Below are 12150 nucleotides of genomic sequence, written 5' to 3' on the forward strand. Positions count from 1 at the left end.
GAGTTCTTCTTTATTCATCATCTGGTAACCTAAAGAAAATAAAAGAAATCTATAACATTAAATAGTTGGTCAAAATCATAAATTTGGCCAAGGAGAACAATACTATTCACACACTCAAATAATCTTGGTTACAAAATAATAAGTTTAAAATGACTTAAAGACTTTATAAATATTTCTCCTCGGGAAATATGTACGTAGTGCTGTGGCGACATGTAACTGATAAGTAAATAAATATTTATATATACAATCCAGTTATGTTGCGTGTATAAAGCATTTTAATATACAATGTTTGGGATTAAAAAAACAACTGTGTACCTTTGATATGAAGAAAGCCACCCGGCAAAGAGCATGGTAAGTCAGTGGATTTGCAACGTGAAAACACGGGTTTCGACCTCGACGAAGATAGCCCTTGAGTAGCTTTGCGCGAAATTCAAAAACAAACAAACAAACCGCCCCTTTAGGCATAGAACATGAGGTATAGGTAATTCATTTTATTTTATCTTTTCAACATTATCAATGTCTCCCATTGGTACAGCAGTAAGTCTACGGATTTACAATTCTAAAATCATGGGTTTGATTCCCCTCGATGGACTCAGCAGATGGCCTGATGTGGCTTTACTGCAGGAAAACACATACGCATCACTGATAGCCTGTATTTTTAAGAAAACAAGAAAGCAGCAAATGTTTTGAATTTCGCACAAAGCTACTCGAGGGCTATCTGCGCTAGCCGTCCCTAATTTAGCAGTGTAAGACTAGAGGGAAGGCAACTAGTCATCACCACCCACCGCCAATTCCTGGGCTACTCTTTTACCAACAAATAGTGGGATTGAAAGTAACTTTATAATGCCTCTACGGCTGAAAGGGCGAGCATGTTTGGCGCGATGGGGATGCGAACCCGCGATCCTTGGATTACGAGTCGCACGCCTTAACGCATTTGGCCATGCCGGGCCTAAAAATAATTAAATATGCCATTATTGATTCATTTTTCTAATTACTTGTCATTTGCTACCCAGTGGCTCAGCGGAATGTTTGTGGACTTACAACGCTAAAATCCGGCTCTCAATAGCCGTGGTGGGCTGAGCATAGATAACCTATTGTGTAGCTTTGTGCTTAATTCAAAACAACAACAACAACAAACTTGTCATTTAGGTTTTATTGCATATAACGTAACTACTTTTTATTTGAATTAATTTTGGAAAAATTAATAAAATATAAAGTGGTTGCAAGAATTATGAAAAATGTGTTAAAAAGTGGATTACTTAAACATTTGTTAATTTTAGAAAGTATATTCATTTTTCTTTTCGTTTTTGTAAAGTGTCGCTTGTTCCTAGCTGAATTTGATTGGTTACATCACATTGTTCTATTCTGAGATATTGAATTGCGGTTGCTTAGCAAAATAGAACGTTTTTAACCGTTGTGGGAGAATCATTTAAACGTAAGTACTCTTAGTTATCTATAACAACATAAATTCGAGAAATTCAGAAAACTCTTGGTAATATCAAAAGCTTTACCATCCTTTTTACGTTTTTGAAAATCCAGAACTTTTATTTAGTTTTGTGTTTTTAATTTAGTGATTTATTGAGTTTTAAGTTTACGCTCTTCCAAACATTAGGCTTAAGATGGCTAATGTGATTAGAAAAAGCTTAAGAAATGGACTACAAAAGGTTCCATCAAAAATTGTAATGTATGTATGATTCACATAATTATGTTTGATTTATATTAATTTGAAAAAAGTAGGCTACTATGTTTAACCAACACATTTTTCCTTTAACTATAATGGTATGAATTAACAGTGAATTTTTATTATGCATAAAAGGCGCTTCGTACGTCATAAATGATGCATCAAACAATCAAACTGCTTTCTGGAACACGTTCTCATTATGCGGTAAGTTACAGCTACTACTCTGTAGGTAGGAATTTTATACCAACTGCAGAACTTCGTGCTTATCGTGTATGAATTAGCTTATCATTTATCCATGAAAAAAAAAAAAAGTTAGTCTGGTGCTGCAAAGGAGAATGTGTTGAATCAAAAGCAAGGAATCAAACGAAAGTACAAAAACAAATACATCGAATACGGTTTTATCGCTTTGGAATCGGAACATTCTCAATTACCATTCTGCCTACTCTCCAATGCAGCTTTATCGAACGAGGCGCTTGTTCCTAGCAAAGTGAAGAGACACTTGGAAACAAAACATTCAGCTGTGAAGGATAGACCAAAAGATTACTTCGAGAATCTCGCGGCTCAACAACATGAGCGATCAAGGAAGCTTGTGAAATAGATGAAGCTGCCCGAAAAAAGGATTGATTGCAAGTATAAGGTTTTTCAGTTGTTGGCAAAACGCAAGAAAGCGCATACGGAGGCCAAATCAGTCATTGTGCCAGCGTTAGCAATCATTGTTGAAACTATGCTTGGAACGGATGCCGCCAAAAAGGTTAAGTAAGTTCCACTGTCCAGTGACACAATTTCACTCAGAATTGTAGACTTATCGTTGGATTTGAAGGATCAAGTTTGCGAACACTTGGAAGCGCCTGAAGATGAATTGTCTCTGCTCTGGTCTCTTGAAGTTGATGAATCTTCTGACGTTAGTGGAAAATCTCAAGTTCTGACTTTTGTTCGATTCATAAAAGATGGAAAATCGTAAACGAATACTAATTTTGCAAAGATTTAAAAAGTACAGGAAAGGCCAAGACATTTTCGAGTTGGTGAATGAAAACATTTTGCTCTTCAAATTACATTGGAATAACTGTGTCAGCGTTTGCACCGATGGCTGTTCTTCAATGTAAGGTAAAAAGAAGGGATTCGTCATTCTGGTGCGCCAACAAAATCAAAACATTAGGATTGTTCGCTGCATGATTCACAGAGAGGTGCTCGCCTCCAAATCTTTACTGAAAGATTTGCAGTCTGTTATGAATCAAGTTATTCAAGTAGTAAATTTCATCAAGTCTCGGCCACTTTAGTTTCGACTTTTCTCTCTTCTCTGTGAGGCGATGGATTCAGACTACAAAAAGCTTTGTTTTTTGTTTGTTTTTGGAATTTCGCACAAAGCTACTCGAGGGCTATCTGTGCTAGCCGTCCCTAATTTAGCAGTGTAAGACTAGAGAGAAGGCAGCTAGTCATCACCACCCACCGCTAACTCTTGGGCTACTCTTTTACCAACGAAAAGTGGGATTGACCGTCCCATTATAACGCCCCCACGGCTGAAAGAGCGAGCATGTTTAGCGGGACTCGGATGCGAACCCGCGACCCTCAGATTACGAGCGCATGCCTTAACGCGCTCGGCCATGCCAGGCCCACAAAAAGCTGCTGTATCACACTGAAATTCGGTGGCTTTCGAAAGGACAGGTGTTAAAGCGTCTTGTCCAACTAAAAACTGAAGTAATTTCTTTCTTGGAGGTTGAGGAAGCAGGTTTTGAATTTTCTTTTCATGATGAGATCTTGTGGCTGAAGGTTCAATTTCTCTCTGACTTGTTTGACAAATTAAATTCTCTGAAGTAAAGTCTCCAAGGACCATCTGAAAACATTATTACTGCAACATCCAAACTGAAGGCCTTCGATGAAAAGTTGACGCTGTGGAAGAATAAGATCTCGAAAGGAGTCCTTGATTGTTTTCCTTCCATTAACGAATGTCCCTCAAATTTTGAACACATTAAGCGATCTACCGCACTAAAACATTACTTCCCGTCACTTGCTATCGATGAATATAACTGGGTGACCTATCCATTCGGAATCAACGAGACAACAAATCTTACAACTGAGGAGGAAGAACAGCTCATTGATTTACGAAACGACAAATTTTATCAGTCATTGTTTCCCGAAAAGAGCTTGGATGAGTTTTGGATCTCCATTAAAAATTCATATCCTGCAATCAGTTCAAAAGCAGTTGAAGTTCTGCTTTCATTTGCATCTTCGTGGTTTTGCGAAATTGGATTTTCAGCATTGACTGAAATTAAAGCCACAAAGAGAGAGAGGCTTCTTATAGTCGATGAACAAATGCGAACTTGTTTGTCTATGTTAGAGCCTCGCTTCAATTTTATTTGCTCTCGGAAGCAGGCACAAGCGTCACATTGAAAATGTGTAAAAATAAAAAGTGTTAAATTTTCTGTTATACCACAAAATCGTTAACAAGCCTTAGAACGAAAATCACGGCCAAAGCAAGCGATAGTATTGTCAATGTGCAGATGACATTAATATCGCTTGCTTTGGCCGTGACTTTCGTTCTAAGGCTTTTAACTCTTGCCGTATAACGTGTACCTAAAAAAATCGTTAAGGCTTTCCAGGTTTGACGCAAAAATTTTCAGCTTGTCCTAGTGTGCCGCAAGTCAAAAAAGGTTGAGAACCACTGCTTTGTACAATATAAATTCATACTTTCATCTAGCTTTTACTGGAAATTAATTAAAATACATTTTAATCTTGATATAGTTTAGTGACATGTTTGTTTGAACTAAGATTTCCTTTTATTTTTGTTTTAATAAAGCAGACAGCAGCAGCTCCATACATAAAATGCCATAAGTTTTTATGAGTGATCCAAACTAAGTGCGCATGTAAAAGTCATTCACTGGAGTACAAGGTGATTACAAAGAAAGTGCCACAGCTCAGCACATTATTTCTCACAAACAGCATGGGATAGGAAGTTGAAATTGTACAGGGTTGTAATGAGTATCATGTGAAAGGAAGGCCACTTTGATTTATTTCTGATTGGTATAAATGGCTCTTTTGATTGCAGTGTAGTTCATTTAACCAACATGAAATTGACAAGTTTACAGATAGGTGAGCTAGTAAAGTGTAATTACACAGTAGGCTACAACATTAAAGCAGTACTGAGGGAATTACAGAGTGCATAACATCTGCAGAGGGCTTTATTCCAGTATTGTTGTTGTATAATTATAAAAGATATACAAGGAGATAGGTTGGATTTGTTATAAACCATATAGAGCTCATCAACACCTAGTTAGCTGACGCTGTTGCTGAGGTCTGAAAAAGTCAGCTCAAGTACATATGGATGCAGCAATGGATGTTTTGTTACCCTGTGTCAGGATTTGGCAACTTCAACTGTTCAATGAGCTCTTCAGTCAGCTTTGAAATGTTTCCTGAAATGCTGCATTATGTTTGAAGATTTAAAAAAAATGAATTTAACCATTGTTAATTATATAAAAGACTGGGAGTTATTGAACATTTTCCTGCCAATGTGGTATTGACTGATGTAGCACATTTCACTCATTTTGAAATTGTCAACACATCCAACTGTATTATCTGGTTGGAAACTAATCCATATATAACATTTCCTAAACACCTTCATCATACTAAGATGACAGGGTGGTGTGGTTTTTACAACTGACTTTATTACTAGATCATGACATTTCTGATACCCGTCAGCATGTGAAATGCAAACGTGTACATTTCATGCTGCAGGGTACTGTGCAATGAACATAACTAATGTTAGTTTCATCGACAGAATGTGGTGGAAATTATTGTTTTCATGCAGAATTGTGATTCTTCACCTATTGGTAACTAGTTGGAACATATCTTGCAGGAACCTGTTAAAGGCAGAATAATTTCACATTTCTCTTCTTGTGAGTTGCCAACTCATTCAATGGGCCTGACACTAGTTAACTTCTGTTTGTGGGACTGTCTGAAATTGTACATATATCATGCGGACTCAAAGATACAATATTCTGGGAAGTGGCCAGCATACCAAATAAGATTTGTGAACTTAATATGATGTTCATTGTTACCTTAATGCAATGCATTCTGGGTGCTAGGACAGCACATTTTAACAGTTGTTATTATTGATCAGACATTATGTGGTGCTCTTAATGGCATCATATGACAACTTTGGCCTTTATATCCACATAATATCCTTTATACCCCTGTGAAGTTTAACCTTCTTGTGCCATATTGGTTTTGAGATATGACATAATTACTGCAAAAAACTCTTTATAATCACAATTTCTTTTACGTATTTTGCAATTGGTTTATTATAATGTGAGAAAATATATTGGATTGTAGTGTTAAGTGCATTCTAAAATACTATAAATTCTATCAAAAGAAAACATTATGTGGTTTGATTATCTGATATCAGTAAAGAATGATGAAATTTTGACAACTTACGCATACTAATAAATCTAAATTTATGTTACTTTCCAATTGAGATAAGTCCATTTGTTTCTTTGGCAATATTGTAGGTACTTTGAAAATACATTGCTGATATAATGTTGCTTGTCATATATAGTTATAATAAATGAAACTTGACACCTTCCTGATTCAGACATTGCTGTCAGAAATATTTTAAAGTTGGAGAGAAAAATTGGATGTCCTGTTTTTATTGATGGTAGATAACAGAGTTGGAAAGGTTTATAACTTTTTCCAATTTTATAGGTATAGCGATATATTCAAATGCTGGTATTTTAAGTTGGCATTTAGTTTCATCAGCATAAGAGGCCTTAAAGTCTTCACATGTGTATAAACAATGTGTGTGTGTTTTCTTATAGCAAAGCCACCTTGAGCTATCTGCTGATGTAAATCCATAGACTTACCATTGTACTAGTGGGGTGTGTGGAAAATGATCCTTAAAGAATGACAGTATGAACATTAGTGGATTCTAATGGTCAGAAGTATAGGTTGGTTGGCTTCACCTAACCTGAGCCAGCTTCTGCATAGGAACAAGTTTTGTAATCTTGATTTCAATTTTTTTTATTGGAACTGAGTACTGTTTACGTGTAGATGGTATTGGAGTGTTTGGATTTTGGCTGAAGGCTAAGCATGTTTGCCATTATCAAAGGAATGACAACAAAGAACAGCACAGCTGATAAGGTATTGGTCAACAAAGTCACAGTGAAGCCAGTGGACTGAGAAAGTTCACAGACACTGGGCATGTACATTCCATGGATGATTCGATTATGAGTACATGTGAACCTACATACCAGTATCACTTGACAGTAGTAGTCTGTTGATTATTCCACCCGAAAGATAGATTTTTGAGAGGAGTGTAATAGTTATAACCTGGCAGTTATAACTTTTTCAACCTACACACTAGACTGACCATCTGATTAATAGATATTCACCCAATTTTGTATTTTTAATCTGTTCTTTTACTGTTTAAGATCAAATTTTTGACCATTTTGGCTGTCATGTTCTCAAACTAGTCAGTGAAGTGAAGTTCCTTAGTGTGCTGAAGCTTTATAGTATTATAAAACTATTATATTTGTTTGGCAAATAACAGTGGACATCCAGCACTTTCTTTTTGGTAATGAACTAGATTTTCATATTGACCCAAAGACACGTGGATCCAGCCTGACATTCCACCTAGTAAAATCTATGCTAAAAGATGCATTGCCAGGTCATTCATTGGACATTTGGGACCTAACTGATTCTGAAGTCTGGGGACCAAGCAGACCTAAGAGCCTTACACCTTATTGGACAGAGTGGCAGAATCCACTAATGATTAGCTAAGCACCACCTTTGTACCAGTGGTGCAGACATGGCAGTCAGCTTCCAAAACATTGTTATCAAGAAAGATGAATGGTAGGCCCTTCAGTATCAAGAACCCTCTCCCTAAGTGTCTTATCATAATGTGTCTATAAACAATGAGCCACAAGTAGTGTACGTGCATTGGTCTGTGCAAAATATCACTATATCTCTAAGCCAGAGAAGCCCTGTGAGAGTTGAGGTTGTCCTAAAGGACAGCTGAATGTTGGGTGGCAGAGAAACACGTCTTCCAGAACTCAGTACCACAAATAACAAATACCACACCTTTGGAATCATTGTTGCTAGTAGCCAACAAACTGTGAAGATCTTATTGTCAGTAGTGTCATCAATAACAACAGAGGGATAAACAAAGGGATCACTGGACTACTGGCAGTGTTAAATATGAGGCCAGTGACCAAGAGGTTCTGAAGATTGCATCAGTTGCAGATGATGGCTGACTTGTAAATGAAACCATCAACATTCATTGCCATAGTCCTGACAGTGATGCAAGTTCAATTTTTTAAAGTATGCACGTCAGGAAATATCCACAAAAAGCTTGGACCATGTATAACTGCAAATATCTACTGCAGTAACACCACCAGCTGCTGACAGAGCTGGCTTAAGCCAGCCAAACTTTAGACTGAGCTAGAGAAATAATAAGAGACACCACAGCAGCCAAGTGGTGATCCACTGCCACTATAGAGGGTGTGATGTTGGATATGAAGTGTGAGTGATGAAAGCTAGACCTCATTTCTGCTGCTTAGGTTAGTATAAATTTTCCCCATGTGCAGGAGGTGGACAAAAAAAAGTTGCCTTTTTAATTTGTTATATCTTTTATTAGATAACAGAAAAATATCTAAAACGTACGTTTTTAGAACACACTTGATGAGATCTGTTCAAATATGATCTTAAATCCTAATTTTAACAATTGTAGGCAACTAGGAATAAGAATATCTAAGAAACTGTAGCAGGGTGCACATCACTTCTTATGATAAAATGTCACAAAAATCATAAAAAGTTCAGGTATTTACAAAAGCCATGTAAAATTAGGATTTGATATCATATTTGAAAAAATAGAACATTCTAAAAACATAGTTTTTACAAATGTTTCTATTATTTATTAAAAGACATAACAAATTAACATTTTAAAAGGGGCAACTTCTTTTGTTCACTCCCTGTATGTGTATATATATATATATATATTTAATTGAGTGATATATAAGCATCGTGGTATTTTCTCTTTTTATTATTTGCTTTTTCTCTTCTGATATATTGTTTTGGTATTTAAGAATGAGTAATTGATTAAAGTATACATAATTTGCAGTGGCTGGCTAGTGGGTTTGATTTATTTGGTTTTATAATGTAAACATACCAATTTCAGTACATATGTCCCTACATTTTTTTTATTATAATCATTATGTTAGTACTGAATTTCTTCAAAAGATTAATTTGTTTAGTATGTATTATTAAGTGTTATTTTATATATACTTTTAAATTTTTTTAGAAGTAATTTTATTTAATGTATAAAGGCTTAATTTTTGATCTAATGCTGATTTGTTCTTCATTTGTCATAGAGCAAAAGAAGTTATTAATTTATCTATCTTTATTTCATCTAAAGAATAGCTTCCTCTTATGTCATGAGTTGTTATTCAAGGGTTATTTTGCATTTCATTGTTTGCAGTTTTATGTATTATTCTTAAACATTATTTTTCATTGTAACTATACATTAAATGTATATTATTTAAATCATTTTTGTATTGAGATTGAAATTTGTATTTTCTGCTATGTTAAAATTTATTTTGTATAATCATTATGGAAGGGTTTTTCTTTATTGCATTTCTTTGTTAAAAGTTTCTGAAGTGTTCATTATAGGGTTTATATAGTTGTTCTGTACTTTGGTGGTAAATTTCTGTGTTGTAAGGCGTGTTAATAAAATTATGATATTGAATTCTTTTTATGGAGAATTTTAAAATTAGGATGGTGTATCGAGTTCTTTGTCTAAGGGTTGTGCTGTCTTTGTCATAAGTGTTCACAAGAATGGTAAAACTTAACACACTGTGTAACCATGGTTCAACTTTGAATTTTATTTTTTGAAAGTTAAAATTATCTACTAGTTTGAAGACAAGCCTGAATTAGGGAGAGAGAAAAATATGTGTACAAATAAATACATGTAATTTAAAAACAACAAGGAATATGCCAGTATGTTGAGACTGTCCTATCCACTGTACTAAACCCTAAAATAATAACAAAACACTCAAAGCCATCCCTTATTATTCAGATATGTAATGTGTCTTCCCTTTAACTTCCTCAGATTAACTGCATGTACTACATCTGAAAGCAATCCTTTTGAGAGGTCAGCTACCCTGTTAGAAAAATAAAGTTGTCTTAGTTAAAGACAACTGTTACGTTTATAATTTCCTTAACAGTCTTAAACACCTCAATCAGTATTTGACATAGTATGTTTTTGAATTTATAATTTGTTCTGTGTGTGTGTTCATATATATATACAGGTAGGTAATTTGATGTTGTTTAAGTTATCTTTCTCCTTACCATTGTATTGAGCTCACACCTATTCTGCTCATGGTGTAATGGGCCTCTTGATGAATCTGATGTTGCCTGTAAAGTGAGAAATATTGAGTTTAAACAGTCTGGTAGATAGTTTAAGCTCAATAAAATGATGATACTTATTTTTGTAGAAGAGACTGTTTATTGTTCCTTGGGCAAGTATACACATGCAATGTTTGTGTTAGTGAATTAATAAGGATTGTTTGTTTGTAGTTATTTTGAACCCAGTCTTTTTCTTTCATGAACTCAGTTACTAAGAGATTCTGTACTACTTCATTATATAAATATCTCATAGAATTTTCTATTATTAAGTTTCTGTATCCAATTTTTCTGATACTAATGCAGCTCTACTTGAACATAGTATATTATTAAAGATTCCACATAACTCACTGCATTAGCCTAAATTACACTCTAATAAAGATCTTATTATTAAGTACTGTATGGAAATCAGATCTTATCAGTTGAAAGTTGTAAATAACTATTTATACTGATTGATTAATTAAATCTTAATTGTAAGTGTAACTCAAGATAGTTTATACAACTTCATAACTGGCTATTATTTCCAACAGTCTCTTTTTTACATTGAAATTTGCACTTTTTCTCTTTTCATTTTAGGTAATATATTAAGTTTCTTTACAGATGACCTAACGACAATTATGGCTGTTTTGTTTGTTGTTATTTTCAGGAAGTTCAAGTGTCTATCATAGGTTCTATTTCTTCACATGAGAAAAGTACAGCGTTTACTCAAAGAGACTGCAGTGACTTGTCTGATAATCAAAAGTTTAAAACCATAAAACAAAGGGTATGTATTATCTATACCTGTGTATATATTTATATGTATTTGATATTTACATATAAAGCAGTGTAAGGCTGTCAATAAAATATTCAGTTCCAGACCACATAGAAGACTGAATATTGTTTGTGAGTTTGTAAAATTTTTGTATACAAATAATTATTTGTATTCACTATTTGTAATCATCATTATTTTAAATTGTATTGTTTTTTTGTATATAAATGTATATTTGTGTTAACAAAGAAAATTGTGTGTATGTCTTGTTGGCAAGTATCATAAATTTGATACATATTAATATTTATTTAAGTTCTAAATTAAAATGTCCAGGATATTTTTGAAATCATAATGTGTAACATACATAACATAATAAATCAGAGACTTGTCCAAGATAAATTATAATATGTAACAGGAGAAGTTCTCGATTGACTTCAAACAACAAGGAATAAGTGTTATATTAACTGGAATTCTCTTGTTCTTTTGTAACAAGTGATACATTAACATGAGTGTCTCTTGTTCTTTGTAACAAGTGTTACATAACACGAGTGTCTTTTGTTCTTTGTAACAAGTGTTACATTACCATGAGTGTCGTGTTCTTTGTAACAAGTGTTATATTAATATGAGTGTCTCTTGTTCTTTGTAACAAGTGTTACCTAAACATGAGTGTTTTGTTCTTTGTAACAAGTATTACATTAACAGGAGTGTCTCTTGTTCCTTGTAACAAGTGTTACATTAACACGAGTTTTCTTTTTCTTTCTAACAAGTGTTCAATTAACACGATTGTCTCTCATTCTTTTTAACAAGTGTTACATTAACACGAGTGCTCTTGTTCTTTGTAAAAGTGTTATGTTAACATTATTGTCTCTTGTTCTTTGTAGCAAGTGTTATATTAACACGAGATCTCTTGTTCTTTGTAACAAGGGTTACGTAAACATGAGTGTCTCTTGTTCTTTTAACAAGTGTTACATTAACATGAGTGTCTCTTGTTCTTTGTAACAAGTGTTATATTGACATGTGTTTCTTGTTCTTTTTAAATAAGTGTTAGATTAACATGATTGTTTCTTGTTCTTTGTAACAAGTGTTACATTAACATGAGTATCTCGTGTTCTTTGTAACAAGTGTTACGTTAACATGAGTGTCTCGTATTCTTTGTAACAAGTGTTATATTAACACAAGTTATCTTGTTCTTTTTAACAAGTGTTACATTAACACGAGTTCTCTTGTTCTTTGTAACAAGTGTTACATAAACAGTTCTTTTGTTCTTTGTAACAAGTGTTATATTATGACGATTTCTCTCTCTATCTTTGTAAAAATTGTTACATTAACATGA

At 34.1% G+C, this 12150-nt stretch overlaps 1 long non-coding RNA gene across 1 annotated transcript; it reads left to right on the forward strand.

Moving 5' to 3' along the window:
• The first annotated feature begins 1461 nt into the window (after positions 1-1461).
• Positions 1462-9413, forward strand: LOC143232639 (uncharacterized). The gene is made up of 2 exons (XR_013017640.1): positions 1462-1684; positions 6490-9413. It is a non-coding gene; the product is annotated as an uncharacterized LOC143232639 (long non-coding RNA).
• Positions 9414-12150: the final 2737 nt, after the last annotated feature.

This window comes from Tachypleus tridentatus, chromosome 11 (genome assembly GCF_004210375.1).
Source record: "Tachypleus tridentatus isolate NWPU-2018 chromosome 11, ASM421037v1, whole genome shotgun sequence".
Lineage (NCBI taxonomy): Eukaryota > Metazoa > Arthropoda > Merostomata > Xiphosura > Limulidae > Tachypleus > Tachypleus tridentatus.